We start from the raw sequence: 20,671 nt of genomic DNA, 5'->3' as shown, positions 1-20,671 counted from the left end.
TAAGCATTGAAATTACATAAACCCTTTTATCTGACCCTATTGTAATAATCTTAGTTAAGAAACTGACAGCCTCCAACGCTCCAGCCTCTTGGGTGTTTACTCAAATCGGGGAGACTTCTGGAACTGTGTCTCTGTCCCACTCTGGGCAAGCTGGGGCGATCATTCTGCTCACCTCACTGGTTCACTTGTCTCTTTAGAGATCACTGTTTTTTATTATCCCATTTGTTTCTTTCAGCTGTTTGGTCCCCCATGCCTACCTCCCCCTGTTTGTTTCAAACGGGAGAGTAAATCTGGTCCCTCCTCCATCCCATGGAAATACATGAGTCATTTTCCATGCTTTTGTTTCCTACTTATTTTTGGTTTTAATTTACATTTCTCTTACCTAATGGGATGGGGGTGCATTTTTTTTCGTGTGCTCATTGGCCACTGGTTTATCTTTTTTGATGAAATGTCTATTTAAAATTTGTGCCTTTTTTTTTAATTGGGTTATTTATTGTTCTTGAGTGGTAGGAATTCTTGTGTTGTATATGGTGGGCATGAGTTTTTCATCAGATGTGTGTTTTGCACATATTTTCTTTTCTTTGCACATATTTCTATAGCATGCCTATTCATTTTTCTTAACATTATTTTCCCCGATATTTTATTTATTTATTTATTTATTTATTTATTTATTTAATTTATTTGACAGAGAGAGAGACACACACAGAGATGGAACACAGGTAGGGGGGTGGGAAAGAGAGCTGCAGGCTTCCCGCTGAGCAGGGTGCCCAATGCAGGGCTCAATCCCAGGACCCTGAGATCATGACCTGAGCCAAAAGCAGACGCTTCACCGACTGAGCCACGCAGGCGCCCCAACAGCATCTTTTGTTAAGCAGAAGTTTAAAAAGTTTTTAGTAAAGCCCAATTTATTAGTGTCTTTTTTATGGAGTTCTGTGCCATTTTTAAGAAATCTTTGTATACCTCCAAATCACGATGTTATTCTTCATTGCTTCCTCCAAAAGCTTTATAGTTTCATGTTTATCTCAGATTAATTTTTATATATGGTGTGAGCTAGGGATAAAGATGAACTTTTTCCCCATAAGAAAATCCAGTTGTTCTAGCATTATTTGCTGAAAAACAACAACAAAGTCTTCTATTCTTTGCATGTTTTGTTTTTATTATTCCATTTTTGAAATATTTTTATTTGTTAGTATTAATTTTTAGAAATTTCAATCTAGCATAGGTAGCATACAGTATTTTATTAGTTTCAGAAATACAATGATACAGTGCAGTGATTCAGCAGTTCCTTACGATACTCAGTGCCCTCCATGGTAAGTGTGCTTTAATCCCCTTCCCCTCTTTCCCCCATCTCCCTACCCATCTCCCACCCATCTCCCCTCTGGTAACCATCAGTTTGTTCTCTGGAGTTTAGAGTCTGTTTTCTGGTTGTCCTTTTTTTTTTCTTCTGTTTGTTTGTTTTGTTTCTTAAATTCCACATATGAGTGAAATCATATGGTATTTGTCTTTCTTTGTCTGACTTATTTTGCTTAGCGTAATACTCTCCAGCTCCAACCACGTTATTGCAAATGGCAAGATTTCATTCTTTTTTTTTTTTTTTTCATAGACAGCAGTCTTCTCGCTGTGTCCTCACATGGCAGAAGACTCATTCTTTTTTTTATGGCCGAATAATATTGCCTTGTGTGTGTGTGTATACACACACACACACACACACACACACACACATCTTCTTTATCCATTTATCAGTCGATGGGCACTTGGGCTCTTTCTATAATTTGGCTATTGTAGATAATGCTGCTAAAACATCAGGGTGCGTATATTCCTTTGCATTATGTTTTTGTGTTCTTTGGGTAAATGCCCAATAGTGGGATTGCTGGATCATAGGGTAGTTCTATTTTTAACTTTTTGAGGATACTCCTTACTGTTCTCCATACAGTTTGCATTCCCACCAACAGTGCACGAAGGTTCCTTTTTCTCCACATCTTCACCAGCACGTGTTGTTTCTTGATTTCTTGACTTTAGCCACTGCCGACAGGTGTGAGGTGATATCTCATTGTGGTTTATGATTTCAAATGGGTTCTGTTCTATCCCAACCTAATTTTTCAACCCTTTGCTAGTATCATACTGTCTTCAATCTGTAGTTCTGAAGTCAGATAGTGTAAGTTTTCCAACTTTATTGTTTTCCAAGATTGCTTTGGCTGTTCAGGTCCTTTGTATTTCCATATGTGTCTTAGAATAAACTTGTCAATTTCCACAAAAAAATCTTAGTGAGATTGTGATTGGAACTGAACTGATTCTATTGAATCAAGAGATCAATTTGGGGAGAACTGACATGTTAACAATAGAGTCTTCCAATCCTCGACATTTTAGGGTTGCTATTTATACAGGGTTTTAATTGATTTGTAATGAAATTTTGATGGAATATACTGGGTTTGATACTCTTCTCAGATTTTATCCCTTTCATCTATGTATTTATTAGCAAAAAGATTTTTATATTATTATTTTATCTTTTTTATGTTTGCAACACCTACAGTATAATCTCTTCTCCCTGATAATGGTGACTTGTGTCTTTTCTCTTTACTTTTTTCTTGACCAGTAAAATCACTAGAGGCTTTTTGATTTTGTTTGGTCTTTTCAAAGAACTAATTTTAAGCAGATTATATTAAACAGATCTTTATTATGTTTTCTATCTTATAAAATTCTTTTTATTATTTCCTTTTTCTTTCTTTGAGTTTATTTTGCAGTTCTTTTTCTAAGTGCTTGGACTCAAGTTTTAGCCCATTAAATTTCACTTTCTTCTCTTCTAATGTCAGTGTTTCCCTCTACATCCTGGTTATGTTTTTATTATTATTTAGTGCTAAATAATTTCTGATCTATTGTGATTTATTTTTGACCAACATATTATATTAAAATGTCTCTTACTTTCCAACCATGAATTTTACTAGTTATCATTGTTTTTGATTCTGAACATAGTTGCATTATGATATAAGCAACCTTGTATCTCTTATATGATATTATTCCTTGGAAATTTGTAGAGATGAAGCCAGTGTGTGATCAATTATTATAACTCTTATATGTGTGCAGGAAAAATATGTATATTCAGCAGTTGTTGAGTGGTATGTTATATATGATACCTATATCTATATCTCTATCTATGTCTTTTTTTTTTTTTTTTGGCTTATTTAAAACAGGGAAGTAAGTCTGACCCCTGTTATTCTACCTTGACCAGAAGTAGAAATACATGTGTCATTTTTTTTTTTAAAGATTTTATTTATTTATTTGACAGAGAGAAATCACAAGTAGAGAGGCAGGCAGAGAGAGAGAGAGGGAAGCAGGCTCCCCGCCGAGCCCGATGCGGGCCTCGATCCCAGGACCCTGAGATCATGACCTGAGCTGAAGGCAGCGGCTTAACCCACTGAGCCACCCAGGCGCCCTACATGTGTCATTCTTAATGCTAATGTTTCCTACTCATTTTTGGTTTTAATTTACGTTTCTCTGATGCCTAATGATAATGTTGGGCACTTTTTCATGCGCTTATTGACCTTTTGTGTGTGTGTGTGTGTGTGTGTGTGTGTGTGCGCGCGCGCGCGCGCACGGGGACAATCTTCATTGGGGGAGGTTTGGTAGTTTTGATTCAAACCGTCTTCATCATTACTATTTTTTTTTTTTCTCTTGACATGTCCCAACATTTATTCGTACCTTTGGGGGCTACTGTTCCTTTGACAACGGCTCAAGTTAGTTTGGAACGACACATCTCAATACAACATTCTCTCTAAGGCCACTTAGAGCCTAAGGAAGGTGCTGCCCTCTCTCCAGGGCGGGATAGGGGCCCAGCGCTCGAGGTGAGGACGCGGGACGGGAGGCGAGCGCGCGAGTAGCCCTCGGGCGCGCGGGGGCCGGGCGCGCAGGGCGGGGCGAGCGCACGCGGGGCTGCGAGGGCGCGCGCGGGTAGGCACAGCGGCTGCGCGCGGGGCGACGAGGGACGCCCCGAGCGGCGGGCCCTACTCCGCGTGAGGCGCTCGAGCCGGGCCGCGGATGGCGGGCCTCGGGGAGGGGATGCCAGGCGGGCTCGCAGACGTCTCCATGTCGCCTGCCGTGCGTGACGCGCCGCGGAGGAGCCTTTCCCGAGGTAATGGGACGAGGAGGAGCCTTCCCGAGTTCTCCATCCTCGCGCCCGGGGTGCGCGGAGAGGTGACTCCCTTTTCCCACGCGGAGCCTGGCTCCTCAGGAGGATGCTGTTTTCTGGTCCCTGGGCTCTGCTGGCCTCCCTCGCGCCCCTCGGCCTGCAGCCTCTCTCCCGCGGCGCCTGCTTCTCCGGCACGAGCCTGGCGGCCGCTCGCCTCCAGGAACCCTCCCTCGGTTCCCACGACGAGGCCCGCTTGTGGGCGCGCCTGCTGCACCCTCCAGAGACGGATTAAAATACATTTTTATCTGCTGCTGCTTTCAGTTACTGAGGGGAGAATTTTAAAATCTGTGATTTTGAATTCGCCTGTGACTCCTTTTAGTGTCGCCAGTATGTCTTGAGGCTGTTAGTAGTGCATGTAAACCGAAAATCACGGTCGTTTCTGGGGCGCCCGGGTGGCTCCGTCGGTGAAGCGTCTGTTTTCCGCTCTGGTCATGATGCGGGGGTCCTGGGCTGGAGCCCTGGGTACGGGGGAAGGGGGGTCCCTGCTCAGGGGGGAGTCTGCTTCTCCTCCCTCTGTCCGCGCCCCAGCTCATGGTCTGTCTCTGGCTTTGTCGCTTGCTGTCTCTCAAATAAGTAAAAAAGTATCTTTAAAAAGTAAAATTATGGTTTCTGATGAATTGTTCTCTTTATCTTTATGAAATGGCTCTCTTTGGCAATGCTTGTTATTACGACACGTTTTCTTTATTGTTAATATGGCTGTGTCAGTATTCTCTGCTTAGAGTTTGCTTGATCACTTTTATATTTACATTGCTTATGTATAAATATGTAAACACTTATTTCAGGCCTCAGGCCATAATTGGATTAAGGGTAACACTGTGGACTTTCTCATGCAATCTGGTTTTGTTTTTGTTTTTCTGCTTTGTTTTTTGTTTCTTTTGTTTTTGTTGATCCTTGTTTATGGTACTTTAATAATTGAGTACAACGTGTTGCTTGATGCGTTGGAACTTTGCCTGCAGAAATTATCATTAGCTGAGTTAGAGGTGGAGCCCTCCAGACAGGATCTGCATTTCCCTCTCCCCAGTCTGTGGGATCTACTCCTCTAGGTTATTCTTACCTAAATGTTCAGCAAGAGGATTGCCCAGTTCCCCCAGCCGGTGTGAATTCAGGCTGAAAACACTCGTGAAGGCTAGCTTCTGGTTTTTTTTTTTTTTTTTCCTCTCTCCTACTTAGCATTAAAATTTGATCTAATAAATTTTCTTGCTCATCTTGAGCTGGGGTTGAGATGGGAGAAGTGGGAGATTGAGGAACAAAACCAATTTATGTCTACATTCATTTTTTTTTTTAGAGATTTTATGTATTTATTTGACAGAGATCACAAGTAGTCAGAGAGGCAGGCAGAGAGAGGTGGGCAAGCAGGCTTCCTGCTGAACAGAGAGCCTGATGCGGGGCTCGATCCCAGGACCCTGAGATCATGACCTGAGCCGAAGGCAGAGGCTTTAATCCACTGAGTCACCCAGACACCCTGTCTACATTCATTCTTAAATTGATGGTTTTAGCCACTGGGATCGCTTTTGGGGGGAAGATCTTCGTTAGACTCCTCAGCTGGGGAGACTCTGGGCTGTGTCTCTTGAGCCATTTGAGGCCTTGAATGCAAACTTCGGTGTCTGTCTCCATCCTCCCTCCTTGTTTGGGAAAAGGCTGGCTACAGTCTTATCTGTATTCAATCCCTGACTTGAGAATTCCTTACTTTTGTGACAGGTTATTGACTCTCTTAAGATTGTCAGATTTTTAGTTGTTTTTAACAGGAGAATTCATTCAGGTATTCAGCCCATCACCTTACTGGAAACAGAAGGTTTTTTGAAATATGTATTTTTTAAAGATTTTATTTATTTATTTGACAGAGCATGGATGAGAGAGAGAGCGAGAGAGCACAAGCAGGTGGAGTGGGAGAGGGAGAAGCAGGTTCTGCACCGAGCAAGGAGCCTGATGGAGGGCTCAATCCCAGAGCCCCAGGATCATGACCTAAGCCGAAGGCAGATGCTTAACTAACTGAGCCACCCAGACACCCCTGGAAACAGAATCTAAATTTAGCACATGGCACCTCAAGCTCTGTTAGGCTGCTTATTTATGCTTTTTTTCCTCTCACATAATTACAAATGTCAGTATAATTGAGAATGTTTGTTTCCTTTAAGTTCCATGACTAGAAATTAGGAAGGAAATTAACCACGGCTTTAGTGGTTAAGTGTATGGTAACCATTTCAGGAGTGTTCCTAGCTTGGGTCAGTTTTTAAAAATGCTGCCACAAAGTTTTGAAGAAGATACCACAAGTCACTTCCATCTGTTAATTTGAAACTGGCCCAGTAAACTTAACATTTTTATTTTTAGCTTTTGTCTCCTTTCAGTTTATACTTCTGTTGTTGTAGGCTTCTTCCAAAACAAAAATCTCCCAAACAAGCTATGGTGGGCTGATGATTGCCCTTAACCCCCAAAAGGTATGTCTATGGGAGCCTCTGAATGTTGATCTAGTTTGGGGAAGAAGAGGATCTTTGTAGACATAATTAAGGATCTTGAGATCATCCTGAATTATCTGGGTGTACCCTAATACAATGGCCAAGGATTTTTGAGGCAAAGGCACAGACGTAGACACGTAGACACAGAGGAGACACAGAGGGAAGGTGGTGTGAAGACTGAGCCGAAGGGAGACCAAAATGATAAATCTGCAGAAGCTAGGAGAAAGGCACAGACACGCCTTTACAGCTCCCAGTGGGAGCCAGCCCTGCTGACACCTTGATTTCAGACTCCTGGCTTCTAGAATTGTGAGGGGATGCATCATTTCTGTTATTTTAAGCTGCCTGGTTTGTGAGAACTTGTTTCAGCAGCCCTAGGAAACTAATAACTAGTCATACACATTGTCCCTACGCCCGTAAGTTTTAAAAGACTACAGTCTAGTTTGCCATCAATTACATCAATTATGGTTAAAAAAAAAAAAAAAATGGCAGTGAGCTCAGAGAACCAGAATGGGACCTCAGAACAAGTAGAAAGCTTTTCTTAATTCTCAGCATTACTTTTTAACTGCGTTGCATTCAGGTTTGGCCCTTGCCATCAGCGCCCTCTCCTTCCTCATCTTTAAATAGTATTTTTAATGTTTGACCCTCCTGTCCCGTCCTTCATGCCGCCCCCAACCCATACACATTGAAAAAAGCCTCTCTGAAACGTCTGCAGTGACTCTGAACTTGGCAGAAGAGTCATTTTTATCCAGGAAGACCAACAAAAAAAGAGTTCCTAGATTTTGGATAGCTTTATTTATATTCCCAGCAGCTCCCTGAGGTAGGTATCGTTGGGACCATTTTATTAAAAAGGACAGTTTTTTCATTTTTCCTCAGTTAGAATCAATGAACTGGAACCAGAAGGAGCCTTGGAGCTGTTGGCCTGACTGTTTTATTGACTTGTTAAACAGTTCTGTGTGACTCTGATGTCCCAGATTCTAAGACGCTCTGGGGATTCAGCTGTGATTAGTCTATTCCAGGCTTCACCTGCTGGTGAGCCACTATCTCTAGCTGTTAGCAATAGTGTAGTGTTTTGTGGCATTAAGAAATGTGATGTTAATATTAAACCAAGGTAATTATAAGTAGGCATTTTTTACACATTCCAAAAAAAATGTAAATGGACAAAGATGTGTTGTAGAGCTCTATTTCTGTTGGGAGTTACACATCTACTTTATTCATAACTACTATATAGTATTTCATGGAAGAATGTGCCATAATTTGCTTATTCCAATTTTAAGATGGGTAATGGACCCGAAAAGATATTTTTCCAAAGAAGACATACGGATGGCCAACAGGTACATGAAAAGGTGCTCCACATCACTCATCATCAGGGAAATGCGAATCAAAACTGCAATGAAACGTGGAAGAGAATGACTACTATCAGAGGGACAAGAAATAAGTGTTGGAGTGGATGTAGAGGAAAGGAAACCCTTATGGAATGTAAATTCACACAGCCACTATGAAAACAGTATGGAAGTTCCTCAAAAAATTAAAAATAGATCATATGATCCAGCAACTCCACTTCTGAATATTTATCAGAAGAAAATGAAAGCACTAACATGAAAAGATATACCCCTCCAGTTTCACTGCAGCTTCTTTATAATAGCCCAGACCAAACAGGAAGCAACATAAGTGTCCAACTATGGTTGAATGGGTAAAATGTGGTATTATAGAATACCAGTGGAATATTATTCAGTCATTAAAAAGGAAATCTTGCTATTTGTGACAGCATTGGCTGGACCTCAAAGGCACTATGTTAGGTGAATTAAGTCAGACAGAACACAAATATCATATTATCTCTCATATATGTCAAATCTAAAAAAAAAAACCTCACAGAAAAAGATAAGATTACAGTTACTAGAGGCAGGGAGCAGGGTTGGAGAATTTGATGAAGATAGTCAAAAGGTGCAAATTTCCAGTAACAAGTCCTGGGGATGTAGCATATAACACAATGATCATATTTAATACTGCTTTATAGTGTAGCTGAGAGTTGCTAAGATAGTAAATCCTAACAGTTCTCATCACAAGGAAAAAAGTTTTTTCTTTAGTTTTTTGTATGTATATGAGATGATGGATGTTAACTAAACTTATTGTGGTGATCATTTCGCAAAATATATAGCCAAGTGATTATGCTGTACATCTTAAACTTATGCAGTGCTGTGTGTTAATTATATTATATTGTATTGTATTACAATTATATTGTAATTATAATAAAACTGAAGAAAGTCAACAGGTAAACTAAATGATATACTAAAAAATTAATTTAAAGGAAGGAAGAGTAATAGGAAGGCAGAAGAATGGGAAAGAGATAAACAGAAAACATAGTAAAATGGAGGACATAAATAATTACATTAAATATAAATGTTCTACAGACATGTGAGTGAAGGCTTTCACTTGGACCTTCAGACCAGTCCTGCTGCTGTCAGCTGAAAGTGGATCATGAGGGAAATTTGGAAATGTCCTTATGGAAATGTCCTCTAACTTGATTGTGGCAGTGGGTCCATATCACAGACCTATGTCAAAAGTCACTGAAACTAAATTTTACTTTATGCAAATTATACCCTAATAAAATTATATATATACATATATAAAATAGCATTAACTAATCCCAGTCAGCAGAATATGGAACAGAAGGATCATCATCCAAACTCCATCTGAATTCATGATCAGCAACATTTTGAGATATAATAAAGTACTTATCCCTTAAAGAAATTAAGATAGTCAAAACACGCCAGTTGGAAGAGAGATTATCATAATGTATAAAAGAATAAGACCCACTCTATGCTGTCTACAAGAAATCCACTTTAAACTTAATGATATAGATAAGTTAGAAGTAAAAGAATGGAAAAAAATATACCATGCAAACACCAGTCCAAGAAAGCTTAAATGGCTATATTAACAATGGAGTTGGCTTCAGAGCAATAAGTACCAGGGATACAGAAGCACATTATATCAATTTACCAAGAAGATGTAAGAATCCTAAATTTGTTTCTGTATAACAGCAGACTCTCAAATTTATGAAACAAAAATTTAATAGAACTTAAAGAAAATGGAAAGTCAGAATGACAGTTGGAGACTTCAACACTCCTTTCTCAGTAACTGCTAGAATAAGAACAGAGAAAATTTAGCAAGGATATGGAAAAACTAAGCATAAATCAACTGGATCTGAAAGACATTTAATGGAAAATCCCACCTGAAAATAGCAGAACATGCATTCTTTTCAAGAACAAACATCGACCAAGAGAGACTATGTCCTGGGTCATAAAACAAACCTTAACAAATTTTAACTATTGGGATCAGACTAGAAATCAAGAGAAATATACCTGGAAAATCTCCAAATACTTGAAAACTGAAAAACATATTGCTAAGTAATCTGTGAGCCAGAGAGGAAATATCATATGAAATTAGAAAATATTTTAAGCTAAGAAAAGAAAACAAGTATCAAAATTTGTGGGATACTAAAGAAGAGATTAGAGGGAAATTTGTAGCATTAAACATACATATTAAAAAAGAGGAAAGTTCTCACTTTAGGAAACTAGAACAAATGAGCAAAATAAACCAAAGCAAGCGGTGGAAAGGAAACAATTAAGACAAGAGCAGAAGTCAGTGAAATGAAGAGAAGAAAAGCAATAGAGGAAAAACAATGAAACAACATCACCAAGAAAAAAAAAAGACAAATACCAGTATCAGCAGTGAGAGCGCTCACTGAAGATCTCACAAGTGTTAAAAATACCAATAACAAAGGAATATTATAAGTAATTCTATGTACAGAAATTTTAAAAAACTTAGATGAAATTTCCCAATTCTTTGAAAGCCACAAATACCAAAATACCAAAAATATGGACATCCCCATATCTGTACTTCTATAAGTTTCTTTTGTAAGTTAAAATCTTCCAAAAAAAGAAAATTAAGGCCTAGATTATTTCACTGGCAAATTCTACCAAACACTGAATGAAGAAATAACACTGATTTAACATATTCTTTTTCAGAAATAGTGGAGGAGGAAACAGTATAACTCATAAGATTTTGCTACCAAAAACTGACAAAGGCTATGCAAGAGAGTGTATATTAGTACTTCTCATAAACATAGGAGCAAAATTCTTAATGAAATACTGGCAAATTACATCAAGGAATATGTAGAAAGAATAATACAACACAACCAAGTGGGGGTTTATCCCAGGAATGTAATGGTTCAATATTCAAAATTAGTCTAATCCATCATATTAACAGATAAAGAAAAAAACCCAAATGATTTGGATCCTAGTAGGTATTGCAGAAAAAGCAATTGATAAAATTCAACATATACTTCTGGTAAAATAAAAACCAAAGCAAAACAAAAACTCTTAGCAAACTAGGAGTAAAAGAGAATTTTCCTAACCTCATTAAGGGCATCTGTAAAAATCCACAGCTAACAACACACTTGATAGAGAAAGAGTGGATAATTTCTTCTACAATGCTTAAGGAAGATAAGAATGACTGCATCATGCTGAAATTTTTAGTCAGTGCAGGAAGGCAAGAAAACTAAATAAATCAATGTAGACTGAAAGGAAGTCATAAAATATCTTTATTTCAGACACCATGACAGTCTATGTAGAAAGTCCCATAGGATTTACAAAACTAAAATCTGTAACTATGCATCTTATATTTGGGAAGATTTCATCTTCAATAGAATCATCTTACATTAAAAACATTGCAATATGATGATACATTATTTTAATTATATTATCTTGAACTTGTGCTAACTTAGAAATTTTTTTTAAAAGTGTGGATTTTAGAATTCAGTTACAAATACAGTTTAATGGATATTTATGTTAAACAATATATCAAGTGCTTTCTCTGTGTCTACTGAAATGATTATATTCTAGTCTATTAATAATTGGCTTTTATCTTTGAAACCAATCTTGCATTTCTGGTGTAAAGCATACTTGGTAATGAAGCAGTATAATTAGGGGGAGGGGATTGGTAAAATATATATAATAAAATGTGCCATTGTAACCATTTTAAATGTGCAGTTCAGTGGCATTAATTATATTCACAGTGTTGTGAAACCATCACTGTTATCTATTTCCAAAACTTTTTTTTTCATCCCAAACATAAACTCCACCCATTAAGCAATAATTCCCCATTTATCCTACCTTCTATCCCTGGTATTATCTAATCTACTTTTTGTCTCTATGCATTTGCTTATTGTAGATATTTCTTATAAGTGCAGTCATACAATATTTATCCTTTTTGTCAAGTGTATTCCACTTCGCATAATGGCTTTAAAGTTCTTTTAGGTTGTATCAGAATTTCATTATTTTTTATGGCTGAATAATATTCTGTTGTGTGGCTGTATCACGTTTTGTTTATCCATTCTTTTGTTGTTGGGCAACTGAGTTATGTCCAACCTTTAACTATTGTGTATAATGCTTCAGTGAACACTAGTATGTAAATATCTGAGTTCCTGTTTTCAATTTTCTGGGACATATACGTAGGACTGGAATTGCTGGATCCTAAAGTAATTCTACATTCAACTTTAAAGAAACCGACACACTGTTTTCCACAGTGGTTTCAACATTTCACCTTCTTACCAGGAACATACAAGGATTCCAATTTCTCTACATCTTTACAAATACTTATTTCCATTTTTTGTTTTTTTTTTTCACTTTTTGGATCCTAGTAGGTATAAAATGATATCTTATTATGGCTTTGATTTGCATTTCCAAATGACTAATGATGTTGACCATTTTTTATGTCCTTATTAACTACTTGTATATTTTCTTTGCATAAACATCTATTCAAGTTCTTTGCTCATTTTTAATTTGGGGTATCTTTATTGAATTGTAGGGGTGCTTACATATACTGTAGATATTAACCCCTTATCAAATGTGTGATTTGCAAACATTTCTTTCACTACAATCTTTTCACTTTTTTGATAATAACCTTTGATGTACAGAAGTTTTTCATCTTTGTAAAACAAAATTTATTGATTTTTTCTTTTGTTTCTTATGCTTTTAGAGTCATATCTAAGAATGCATTGCCAAATCCAAGGTCACAAAAATTTACTCTTATGTTTTATTTGAAAAGTTTGATGGTATTTAGCTCTTATATTTGAATTGTTAATCAATTTTGAGTCAATTTTTGTATATGATATGAAGTAAGGGTCTGAATTCATTTTTTGCATGTGGAAATCCAATTGTCCCAATATCATTTGGTGGAGACATTTCTCTCTGTGTTGAAAGATATGGGCACCCTTGTCAAAAATCAGTTACCCGTGGATATATTGAGTTCATTTCTGGATTCTTAATTCTGTTCTCTTGTTCTCTATAGAAGATTGTTTAGAGGAGTGAGATCTTAAAAATAATAAATCTTCCAATCCATCGACATGGGAGGTCTTGTATTTAGTTCTTCTCTAACTTCTTTAGCAATGTTTTTGGGTTTTTTTGTTTTTTTTAAAAAAGATTTATTTATTTATTTGACAGGGATCACAAGTAGGTGGAGAGGCAGGCAGAGAGAAAGAGAGAGAGGAGGAAGCAGGCTCCCCGCTGAGCAGAGAGCCCGATGCGGGACCCTGGGATCATGACCTGAGCTGAAGGCAGAGGCTTTAACCCACTTAGCCACCCAGGTGCCCTCTTTAGTAATGTTTTATAGTTTTCGGGGTATAAATCTTTTGCCTCTTTGGTTAATTTTGTTCCCAGGTATTTTGTTCTTCTGGATGTTATTGTAAATGGAATTGTTTTATTTATTTTTTTTTTAAAGATTTTATTTAATTTGACAGAGAGAGATCACAAGTAGATGGAGAGCAGGCAGAGAGAGAGAGAGAGGGAAGCAGGCTCCCTGCTGAGCAGAGAGCCCGATGTGGGACTCGATCCCAGGACCCTGAGATCATGACCTGAGCCGAAGGCAGCGGCTTAACCCACTGAGCCACCCAGGTGCCCCTGGAATTGTTTTATTAATTTCCTTTTTTTGATTGCTCTTAACTCACAACTGATTTTTGTTTGTTGATCTTATACCTTGCCACTTTACTTAATTTACTTAATTTATTAGCTTTCTTGTATATTCTTTGGTTTTCTATATATAGGGCCATGTCATTTGCAAATAGAGAAGGCTTTACTTCTTTTTTCCAATCAAAAGCCTTTTATTTATTTTCCTTGCCTACTTTCTTGGATTAGAGTTTACAGCTCAATTTTTTTTTAATTTTTTATCTTTTATAAACATATATTTTTATCCCCAGGGGTACAGGTCTGTGAATCGCCAGGTTTACACACTTCACAGCACTCACCAAAGCACATACCCTCCCCAATGTCCATAACCCCACCCCCCTTCTCCCAACACCCCTCCCTCCAGCAAACCCTCAGTTTGTTTTGTGAGATTAAGAGTCACTTATGGTTTGTCTCCCTCCCAATCCCATCTTGTTTCATTGATTCTTCTCACCCACTTAAGCCCCCATGTTGCATCACCACTTCCTCATATCAGGGAGATCATATGATAGTTGTCTTTCTCCGCTTGACTTATTTCGCTAAGCATGATACGCTCTAGTTCCATCCATGCTGTCGCAAATGGCAAGATTTCATTTCTTTTGATGGCTGCATAGTATTCCATTGTGTATATATACCACATCTTCTTGATCCATTCATCTGTTGATGGACATCTAGGTTCTTTCCATAGTTTGGCTATTGTGGACATTGCTGCTATAAACATTCGGGTGCATGTGCCCCTTTAGATCACTACGTTTGTATCTTTAGGGTAAATACCCAGTAGTGAAATTGCTGGGTCATAGGGCATTTCTATTTTCAACATTTTGAGGAACCTCCATGCTGTTTTCCAGAGTGGTTGCACCAGCTTGCATTCCCACCAACAGTGTAGGAGGGTTCCCCTTTCTCCGCATCCTCGTCAGCATCTGTCATTTCCTGACTTGTTGATTTTAGTCATTTTGACTGGTGTGAGGTGATATCTCATTGTGGTTTTGATTTGTATTTCCCTGATGCCGAGCTATATGGAGCACTTTTTCATGTTTCTGTTGGCCATCTGGATGTCTTCTTTGCAGAAATGTCTGTTCATGGCCTCTGCCCATTTCTTGATTGGATTATTTATTCTTTGGGTGTTGTTTGCTAAGTTCTTTATAGATTTTGGACACTAGTCCTTTATCTGATATGTCATTTGCAAATATCTTCTCCCATTCTGTCAGTTGTCTTTTGTTTTTGTTAACTGTTTCCTTTGCTGTGCAAAAGCTTTTGATCTTGATGAAATCCCAATAGTTCATTTTTGCCCTTGCTTCCCTTGCCTTTGGCAATGTTCCTAGGAAGATGTTGCTGCAGCTGAAGTCGAAGAGGTTGCTGCCTGTGTTCTTCTCAAGGATTTTGATGGATTCCTTTCACACATTGAGGTCCTTCATCCATTTTGAGTCTATTTTCGTGTGTGGTATAAGGAAATGGTCCAATTTCATTTTTCTGCATGTGGCTGTCCAATTTTCCCAACACCATTTATTGAAGAGGCTGTCTTTTTTCCATTGGACGTTCTTTCCTGCTTTGTCAAAGATTAGTTGACCATAGAGTTGAGGGTCTATTTCTGGGCTCTATTCTGTTCCATTGATCTATGTGTCTGTTTTTGTGCCAGTACCATGCTGTCTTGATGATGACAGCTTTGTAATAGAGCTTGAAGTCTGGAATTGTGATGCCACCAACTTTGGCTTTGTTTTTCAATATCCCTTTGGCTATTCGAGGTCTTTTCTGGTTCCATATAAATTTTAGAATTATTTGTTCCATTTCTTTGAAAAAGATGGATGGTACTTTGATAGGAATTGCATTAAATGTGTAGATTGCTTTAGGTAGCATAGACATTTTCACAATATTTATTCTTCCAATCCAGGAGCATGGGACATTTTTCCATTTCTTTGTGTCTTCCTCAATTTCTTTCATGAGTACTTTGTAGTTTTCTGAGTATAGATTCTGTGCCTCTTTGGTTAGGTTTATTCCTAGGTATCTTATGGTTTTGGGTGCAATAGTAAATGGGATTGACTCCTTAATTTCTCTTTCTTCTGTCTTGCTGTTGGTGTAGAGAAATGCAACTGATTTCTGTGCATTGATTTTATATCCTGACACTTTACTGAATTCCTGTACAAGTTCTAGCAGTTTTGGAGTGGAGTTTTTTGGGTTTTCCACATATAGTATCATATCATCTGCGAAGAGTGATAATTTGACTTCTTCTTTGCAGATTTGGATGCCTTTAATTTCCTTTTGTTGTCTGATTGCTGAGGCTAGGACTTCTAGTACAATGTTGAATAGCAGTGGCGATAGTGGACATCCCTGCCGTGTTCCTGACCTTAGCGGAAAAGCTTTCAGTTTTTCTCCATTGAGAATGATATTTGCGGTGGGTTTTTCATAGATGGCTTTGATGATATTGAGGTATGTGCCCTCTATCCCTACACTTTGAAGAGTTTTGTTCAGGAAGGGATTGTTACAGCTCAATTTTTAATAGCACTGGTGAAGGCAAGCGTCCTTGTCTTTTTCGTGATCTTAGGAGGAAAGCTGTCATTCTTTTACCACAGAGCATGTTATCTGTGGATTTTTTGTAAATAGCCTTTATCATGTTGAGGAGATTTCCTTTTATTGCTACTTTCCTGTGTGTGTTTATCATGAAGGGATACTGAATTTTGTAAAATGCCTTTTCTGCATCATTTGAGATGATTAAGTCCCCCCCTTTATTCTATTAATGTGGTGAAATTTACTTATGGATTGCTTTATGTTGAACCACTCTTTTGCATTCCTGAATCCCACCTGGTGTATAATCATTTTAATATACTGTTGAATATTTTTTGCTGATGTTTTGTTGAGGATTTTTACATCTGTGTTCATAAGGAATACTGGTCTATAATTTTCTTTTATTGTAACATCTTTTTTAAATTTATTTTTGAAGAATAGTTGACACATGTTATATTAGTCTCCGGTGTCTGATAGAATGGTTTGATGATTCTGTACATTATTTAGTGCTCACCAAGATAAATATAGTTACCATCTGTCATCATACAACATTATTACCGTATTATTTACTATACAACCTATGCTGTACTTCTCATCGGTTTGACTTTTTTTTTTTTTTTAACAGCTGGCAGTTTGTGCCTCTTAATTCCCTTCACCTACCTGGTTTGGTATCAGGGTAATATTGACCTCGGCATGAATTAGGAAGTGTTTCTCTCTGTTTTGGGAGAGTTTGAGAATGATGATGTTTTCTATTTTCTTTTTAAGTTGGTTTAAGCGATTTGCTTGTTCCTGGGAATTTGTCCATTCCACTAAGTTTTTAAATTTGTTATTGTATAATTGTTCATAGTTTTATCTTATATAATTGTTTTTATTTCTGTAAGGTGGGTAGTTATGTCCCTGTTTTGTTTATGATTTTAGGTTTCTGTGTCTTTTCTTATTCTTTTTCTAGCTAAAGGTTGTCAATTTTGTTGATCTTTTCAAAGAACCAACTTTTGGTTTCATTGATTCTCTCTACTGATGTCTCTTCTTTTTTAATATAAATGTTAGAGCTATCAGTTTTCCTCTGAGCATGGCCTTTACTAAGCAAGTAACATTCCATGGGTTTTATATGTTGAGTTTTTGTTTTCATTTTATCACTCTTTTCTCATTTCTCTTGTAATTTCTTTGATTTATTGGTTAAGAGAGTGTCATTTTAGCTAGTATTTAATTATCTCTAAATACATCTATAGGTTCAATGCAATGTCCATCAAAATCCTGGCAGAATTTTTTGTACATATAGACAGCCAACTATAAGATTTATAAGGAAAAACAAAGGAACTAGAATAGCCAAAACAATTTTGAAAAAGAATAAATTTGGAGGGACCACACTACCGTATTTTAAGACGTGGCATAAAGCTACAGTAATCAAGACAGCATGATATCGACAAAAGGATAAATACTAGATCAATGGAACAGAGTAGAGAATCCAGAAATAGATCCACACAAATATAAACAATTGATTTCTGACAAAGGTGCAAAAACAATTCAACAGAAAAAAGATAGCTTTTCAATAAATATTATTAGAGCAGTTGGACATTCATATGCAAAAAAGTAAATCTTGATTTAGACCTCACATTGTATACCAAAAAATCAGCCAAAATGGATCAATGACCTAAAGGCAAATGTAAAACTATAAAATTTTAGAGGAAAGTGTAGGAGAAAATCTCGTAACGTTCAGTTAGGGAAAACCTTCTTATCTATAATACCAAGAGCACAATCCATAGAGAAAAGTTTAATGTATTAGACTTTGTCAAAAATATGTTTTGTTCTCTATAAAAGACACTGTTAAGAAAATAAAAAGACAAACTAAAGACTGTGAGAAAATATTTGCAAATCAAATATCTGACTAACCGCTTGTATCAGAAATTATAATGATCTCTCAAAAATCAGTGTCAGGAAACAACAGCCCAATAATAGCTGGGCAGAACATTTGGATATGTGCTTCGCCAATGAAGACATACAGATGCAAATAAACTTAAGAAATCATGTACTCATATCAGTAGCCATTAGGAAATGCAGATTGATTAAAACCACAGTGAAATAACAAAGCTTTGAAAAATTGGCAATATCTAGTTATGGTAAGGATGCATATGAATAGGACCTCTCAGAAATTGTTGGGAATTCAAAGTGGTGTGGAAAACAGTTTGACTGTTTCTTTAAATATGCATTATCGAATGACCGAGGAATTCCATTTCTGGGTATTCGACCTAGAGAAATTAAACTTTTATTCGCACCAGAACTGTACACAGATATTAATAGCAGCTCTAGTCATAATTACCACATCAACTCAAACATTAGTCAACAGGTGAATGGATGAATAGGCCATGATACGTATAGGCCATAGAATACAAAAAAAAAAGTAAATATTGTTACATACAACAGCATGGATAAATCTCAGAGACATCGTCCTAAGTGAAGGGAGACGGTTTCAAAAGGTGACGTATTATGTGATTCTATTATTATGGCATTCTGGAAAAGACAGAACTGTAAGGGATCTGTAAGACAGATCAGTGGTTGTCAGGGGTTGGGCTGGGGGAGGGTTTTTGACTGAAATGGGACAACATGAGTGAGTTTTGGGGGTGATAGAACAGCTCTGTACATGCATTGTGGTGGTGGTTGCACAAAATTCCACATGTGTTAAGATTCATAGAGCTATTCACAAAAAGTGCGAATATGGAATGTAAATGGATTTTTTAAAAAAGATTTTATTTATTTATCTGACAGACAGAGATCACAAGTAGGCAGAGAGGCAGGCAGAGAGAGAGGAAGGGAAGCAGGCTCCCCGCCGAGCAGAGAGCCCGATGTGGGGCTCGATCCCAGGACCCTGGGATCATGACCTGAGCCGAAGGCAGAGGCTTTAACCCACTGAGCCACCCAGGTGCCCCGAAATGGATTTTTTTTTATTAAAAAAAAAAAGCAAATAAAAGCAAATAGCTGTCTTAACACCTTCAGCCATGGTAGTAAAGCTAGATATTTGTGTAAGCCATACGGGATGCAATCAAGCTGCATAATTCATAGAACTCATAACCCCTTAGGAAAACAATATGGATGATCTATCCATTTTTTCATATGGGAAGCATAGTTTTATTATTTGAAATGTTAAGATCCTATAGGTATTTTAATTTTGCTTTTATAAGATTCTGTAATTGCATACAGCATTTATTTTATCCTGAGTACATGTGGTGACTCAGCCTCTGTCATATTGTCTTTATGAGCAAGTAACAGTACCATCTGCTTCATGATCATGCTCCTTTTCACCCCTCCCAGGAGTACTTTGTGGACAAAGAGCAGGGACTGCCTTTCTGCAGACAGGGAATGCACATGCCATCATACTCAGGAGGAAATTATTATAATAGTTTACTTATCTGCATTTGTTGGGTATTACAAACTCATTATAAATTTATGGGATAACAAACCAGTCCTCAAGGTAAGTTTTTGTAATGATACCCTGTAAGGACTGGCCATAATTTCCCATCGGTTAAAGGCAGCACCGTAGAAGAAATCATGTCTGTGGAATTCAGGTTCTCCTCCTACCACTTATTAGAAGCAATTAATTGACTTCTATAGGCTTTGTTTGTCTCATCATTAAAGCATGACTGTTTTCACTTTGAAGTTCTATGTTCTCTGATGCACCTACATGTGTTTAATTACTTACTACATCAGATGGCTGGTGTGTTTCCTTTCTTTTAGCCTCGTTGACATTATTTAGCTTCTTCATAGGGTTCTAATAATCCTTTTGGAAAGACTGACCTGAGATTAAAAAATAATTCCTTGAGATGAATGTTATTCATTATGGATTCATTTATCATTTGCTGAGCAGGACTATTCTAAATTCTAGAGAAACAGAGATAGAACGATTATCTTCAGAGCTATAGTCTGTCTACTAGAAGAGAAAAACAATTATAATACAGAATGCTAAGTGTTATGATACCCGTGTGTTCCGGAGGCAATGGGATAGAGATGGGGGTCAGAGAAGGATGACTGGGTGAGACACGGAGCTCAGTTTTGAAGTATGAGTGGACACTGACCATCAGAGACAGAGGGATGCTGAGCTGAGAGAGGACAGCACAGGATAGGGGATCACAGCCAGCGTGCACGGGAGAAGCCCGCAAGCCAGACCGTGGACAGCATGGTGTGTATGCCCCACACATGGCTTGGAATTTTTTTTTTAAAGATTTTATTTATTTGTCAGAGAGAAGGAGAGAGAGTGAGCACAGGCAGACAGAATGGCAGGCAGAGGCAGAGGGAGAAGCAGGCTCCCTGCAGAGCAAGGAGCCCGATGTGGGATGCTGGGATCATGACCTGAGCCGAAGGCAGCTGCTTAACCGACTGAGCCACCCAGGCGTCCCATGGCTTGGATCTTATCCAGAAGGGATGAGGAGCCCAATGAAGGAGTCCAGTGAGGAACAAGGATGTGGTCAGAGGTGTACTGGGGAGGTTCGGTTGTGTGTCTGTGTGGTGGGAAGGGAAACAGGAATGTGGATTCTGGAGACCAGTTTGAG

General features: G+C 37.9%; 1 protein-coding gene across 2 annotated transcripts in view; it reads left to right on the top strand.

The window, feature by feature from the left end:
* The first annotated feature begins 4,034 nt into the window (after positions 1-4,034).
* Positions 4,035-20,671, top strand: part of RIPOR2 (RHO family interacting cell polarization regulator 2) — a 275,758-nt gene continuing 259,121 nt past the window's right edge. For both annotated transcript variants that reach the window (XM_059399570.1, XM_059399569.1), the window contains exon 1: positions 4,035-4,126. The gene's annotated coding sequence lies outside the window, so the exon portion shown is untranslated. The remainder of the gene's footprint in view (positions 4,127-20,671) is intronic.

Source organism: Mustela nigripes, chromosome 5 (assembly GCF_022355385.1).
Source record: "Mustela nigripes isolate SB6536 chromosome 5, MUSNIG.SB6536, whole genome shotgun sequence".
Classification (NCBI taxonomy): Eukaryota; Metazoa; Chordata; class Mammalia; order Carnivora; family Mustelidae; genus Mustela; species Mustela nigripes.
Note: the sequence above shows the minus strand (reverse complement) of the source record. Positions and strands in the feature narration are given on the sequence as shown.